We start from the raw sequence: 5,837 nt of genomic DNA on the forward strand, positions 1-5,837 counted from the left end.
CGACCGGCCATGTGTGGGCGTCCATGTGTGAACGGCTATGTTTCATATAAGAGTCAAATGTAACCCTAAAACTCTCATTCTCAATGTGTTGAATGCAAAGTGTGCTCTTGCCTTATCTTCTCGGTCCCCTTCTCCTACATATGTGTGTGTGTGTGTGTGTGTGTGTGTGTGAGAGAGAGAGAGAGAGAGAGAGAGAGAGAGAGAGAGAGAGAGATGGAGCACTGTGTGGCGGCACGGCGGTGGCGAGGCGGTAGAGCGACGGCGACAGCTCCTTCTTCACTACGACGCGAGAATCCTTCACGACGACAGTTTAAGCGGTGAGTGACACACCTTTGCTTCCTGTTTGAGCTTGCTAGTTTCTGGTTGTATGCTTGCAGCCATTTGTGGCTCGCATACGGTGTTCGGCAAGAATGCAGAAGAAAAGGAGTTGCCACATGGCATGATGATGTGTAAAGGAGATTGGGTCAATGGCTATTTATATTAGAAGCCTTTCTTTGTATATGAATTCATGCGCAATAGAGATTATGTGTTGAGTGTGCTACTCTCTCTCTCTCATGGATTTCTTCATGTGGTTTAATCCACCTTAATTTATGCTTAATAAACACTATATTAGGATTTTCAACATGGTATCAAAGCTAGGATGGGCTCTTGATTATGGTGGATATCTTTGTATAGTAGTTTTTATGAGAGTTCATTTGATTAAGCATATCGTATGATTTTGCTTCTTTTATTATGAAAAAATTAAGCATGCTCATTATCATTGTCATTGCATTGAGAGAGTATGAAGCTACCAATGGAATTCCAAGAAGAGAATCTTGCATTTGGATATCATGAAGCTGCTGCTGCAAAGAAAGGAGTCAACAAAGGAATTGCTGAAAATACATTGTCACGGTATGGTTACAAGTTCCATTTCAAATTTTTGGTTTCAAATGTTGTTTTGGTGCTCATCTTGGTTGGGCACATGGTGAGTGCTTCAATGGGAAGCACTATTGCTTACAAGAAATCTATTGGAATGTGATCAAGGTGGTTGAGCATATATTTGGGTGTTTTCATGTGAAAGACAGCACATTTGGTGTATTGGTGCACAAGTGTGCATTGGGTGTGCATTGGGAAGCTTGGACAGCAAGCTTGTAAAAACAGAGTGGAGACTCTTTAATTAGTAATGGTGAAGGGCATAGTAGCCTTAAGAGCCTTAATACAAAGGCTGTTGGAGCTTGACTCTCAACAAAGGAGAACATCAAGAAGATTGAGCATATGTGAATGCTTTCACTTGGTAGAAAGCATGATAGTTGATGAGAGTGCTTTAAGGAGGTAAGCACAATATGGTGCACAAGGAAGGTACACTACTTGAAATCTTGAAAAGCAAGCATGAAGAAGAGGGAATGCCCTCAATTTGACCAATAAACCAAAGAATCCATAAGATGGCTTTGAAGGCTTGTGAATCCTTGTCCCCATGAAAGGACTAATGGGAATGCGACCAAGTTTTTGAGGGCATAAGAAGATCTAGTATGCTCAGAATAGAGCTATTGTTCTCAACGAGGGACTTGCATAGTTGAAGCAATCAACATGAGAGACAGCTCATAGTGTTGAAAGAACTAGGGAGGTGGCTGTCAAAACAAGCAAACTCGGCCAACTGGAGTTCTAGAGAGAAGAGAAGATTGCAATTAAAGCTCAAAAGATCTTAAAGAAGACGGAGTTAAGGAGCTCCAACAAGAGATGAAAGTAGGGAAGCAAGTTCTTTTGACAAGAGTCAAAGAAAGAGAGCTAGCATGGGTTGCAACGCCAACATCTCTTAGGATGCCTCCACAACAAAGCAATTGAGTAGTAGCCCATGTTTCTCAGCACAAGAAATGAGACCTTGCTTTTGAAATCGGACGTGCTCAGGGGGGTCCTTAGGGGATTCCCTCTTTACGAACGCTTGGCCTACAACTATGCGTAGATAACAAGCATGTCATAGAGATGCTTGACAATCACCTATGGATTGGATAGAAGAGAAAGCAACGCATATTCAACACGGCCCAAGAAAAGAAAGATTGATGCAAAGAAGAGTAGCTCATGCATGTAAGGCAATTGTCACTAGAACACTAGGCATAGACAAATGGGAGAGAGCAGAGAGCCAGATAGCCTTCATCATCATCATGACGACGAAAGTTTGCATAGAGTGTAGAAAGCAGCCAGACACAAAAGCACAAAAGTGCCTCGTGTGAGTGAGGAAGTCTCTGCATTAGTCACACCCAGTGGATAGTGATGTTGGTGGCTCAATGACCCCCCAAAGCTCTAGGAAAGGCTAGTTCGTGTGAAGACCCACCAACACAAGATGTGCCTTATTTGCCAGATGAGTTTGGCCGGTTGGTGTCTACAAAACTATTGCAAGATTGGTTGTTCAAGGACAAGGAAGAAAGGCTTCCAGGGATACCATTGTGTAGGCTGGTGAACCCAACCATAAGGACCACATCATCTAAGAGAGCTCGAGAAGAGTTTTGATCAACATGGGTATGTGCCTACACATGGTGAATTTATTGTGTCAGAGAGTTTTCCAGGAGAACAAGTGGAATTTAACCCTCAAGAAGCAAGATGGCCTAATGGATTTTGGACAAATTAGTCCCATTATTTCAATGTGGCGGTATGCATATCTCCTTATCTTTATTTTATTGATGCTATTTTATTTTGTGGTTTTAAAAATGACGATTGTGTTATGTGTCTGTAATTTGCAGATAATGGATTCACAGAGGTGGAAACACCTTCATAACAAGAAACTTATCGTATGGGATGGAAACCACAGGGTGGTTGCATGGACTAATGCAATATTTAAAAGTAAGTATTCTCCATCTCAATGCTTTACTCTATTCTTTCCATTACCTATGTTGGTTTGATCTTGCATTTGATTGTAGAGTGGGATAAATTCCCCGAAAGATATCCGTTAGTTTGTTGTTGTGTCATCGTCTTCACCAACAAGGAAGAGGAGGCTGAACTATTAATGTACCTGGCAAACCTAAACATGTGACTTCGTGAATTGACCTAAAATTATGGCATGTATTTGATAGTGTAGCTAGTCTTTGACCTTGTATGAGGTACTTTAAGCAGAGTGACATACGTGCATGTGCCTCAAACGATGGCCCATTATATATTTTTAATGCAAAGGTTTGGGCTTGCTAACCCAACCATCTTACTCGATAAGCTCATAGACGAGAAGTGAAAATGTGCTGACTCATATGGCACATGATAACCACATGCCAAGGTCAAGATGGTACAAGGTGCCCATGACCTTGTTGTGCCAATTTGTATTCTAGGTATGCTATTTTTTCTTGCCTATTTGTAGCAATTGCTTTACTTTTGAAACTTCACATCTTAATATATGAAGCTTTCATGCTTGAGTGAAATAGGAGGAGTTCAAAACAACATTAAACAATGCGAGGACACATCAATTGCCTACCGGAGGTGAGAAGGCATACCAAACACATTTGAAGGATATAGAAAATGTCTTCACCAAAAGGGGGTATCTCTTGGTGGCTATTTCCAATCCTGCCAAAATGGAAAGGGATTCTTCAATGCAATTTTCAAATACCAAGATTGGAACATGAAAGGCCATCAATTGACCATAGAGAAGTTACAACTTTTGGGCCACTCAATCTTGCCTGAGAGAAAATAAGTGTCTAATACATAAGGTTGAAAGAATGTGCATATATCTCTCTTATACACAACCCTTATAATTTTATTTTAATTACATCAGGAAGGCAAAGATTGTACAAGTAATTGCAGGTGGAAAACAAGCAATGATAGATGCAAGTTATGGTCATATAGTGACCATTCATTCTGGTCTTTCTTGTGTAAATATGTTTATTATTGCCTAAAACAAACAACATTGGAGATATTGCTTGGTATTGAGTGTGAGTCTGCAAAGGTTCAAAAGGCTCACGGAGGATGCAGTGGATCTTGGAGCTAAACCATTCTTGACTTACCTCAAGGAGTGCAAAAAGAAGCATTTTGCACATGCGTTTGGATCATGGCTTTCTATTATGAAGCCTTATTATTCAGCAGATGTTATGCCACACATGATGTCAACCACACGATGAGTTTTATATAGGTATTAAATGAACATACATTAGTACTTTGAATATGTATACATTATATTTATGCTTACATATGTTCAAATAGGTGGTGGCTAAAGAGCAAGTTGATGTCCCTTCCCTCCACCATCCAGCCAAAGAATAGGTCACTAGTCAGGTGGAAGAGACAAGCATTTATCATGAGATTTTGATTGAAGATCTCATAGGGACAGAGGAATGGGAATTGTGCCCATGGTGGCTAGAATATGAAAACAACACATATCCACCCGCCGAAGAGAAAGATTTGTGGACAGAGGAATGGGAATTGTGCCCATGGTGGCTAGAATATGAAAACAACACATATCCACCCGAAGAGAAAGATTTGTGGACAAGTAAGTAGTATTCAACGATGCATATTGACATCATGTAATAATGACAAGTATTGGCGTAGGGCTTCATGGAAGTAAAAGCTCCAAAGATAAAGCAAAAGCACGTGTGTCACAAGGCAAAGGCAAAGAGAAAGCACCAGAAAATCTCCAAAAGGGTAAGAGGCCTCCAACAAAACAAGCAAAACTTAAAAGAAGAAGGGGAAAGGCCAACAAGGGGAGTCAAGTAGTGAAGAAGAGAGAGAGGAGTCTCCATCAAAATTTGGCCCATCAGAGAAGGGAGATGAGGTGCACTCGGAATCTAGGCATTCAACAATCAAGATCTCGAGCATCGCACTCCAATAGGGATACAACTAGTTCTGCTGGTCCTCCACCTAGTAAGTTATTCTCTTTCTAAGAATATTTTAATTATTGCAAGTTTCATGCAACGCTCTTTTCTTGGGTTTTTAATATTCTATTTTGATTTAAAATAGCATCTCAAGATATTCATCCACAACATATCGTGATAGAAGACCACATAGTGTATGTGGTCGACATAATTCTTGGAGGATCTAGTTCATTTGTGAGTGTATCAATTATTCAAACAAATAGATCATTGCTTTGTGTCTTCTGAAACCCATAACAATTGACCTTGACATTTCATGATTGTTTGTAGGAGGTCCACACATATGGCAAGGTTTATTGGGGGTCTCAAAAAACAAGTATGGGAATATTGTTCATTCGGCCATGGCAGTTTAGGGATGCTCTTTAGTGTGGGCGGATTTCCCTACATCATTGATTGTGGATCTGGATTATCCCGTCGTGCCTAGATGGAATGCTTGGATGAAGAACCTTGTGGTTGCAACATGTGTGTTAGCCAATGAGTTTTTAAAAGATAATGGGACATTTGTCACACAGCAAGCAATCCTAATCATCTTCCAACCATTGTCAAGGTCGCAAAATCTCATAATCTCTCTCTCTCCGACGAACACTGTATCTGAGATGCAAGGAGCTTACCATCAAATTGATGATAATGGTACTGAGGAGGTGACCTAAACAAACTATGTTTACATATAAGTATATAATAGTTTTTTCAATGGTTTGAACAATTGAAGAAGTGTCTCCTCAGTGTCAACACACTTGTGATGAGGTTGATGGCCACCACAAGTGTTTAACAACATATTGAAGGACGAGTTCATGAAGCCTTGAAAGCCTTGATGAGATGAAGGCTTACTTGTTAATCTCCATTTTTACTCAGAGAAGCACAACCGCTTCTACATCTTCAAGAAGAACGTCATCTACATCCACGACCGCAACTAGGGCCCCCACTCCCATAAGCTTGGCTTGATATGATGGTCTTTAATGGTGAAGTCCACTGCTCACGTTTCAAGCTTGGACCTAGAAAGCACATGCTACAAAGGAGAAC

Source organism: Cibotium barometz, chromosome 41, assembly GCF_041138505.1.
Source record: "Cibotium barometz isolate CiBa-2024 chromosome 41, ASM4113850v1, whole genome shotgun sequence".
NCBI classification, from domain to species: Eukaryota; Viridiplantae; Streptophyta; class Polypodiopsida; order Cyatheales; family Cibotiaceae; genus Cibotium; species Cibotium barometz.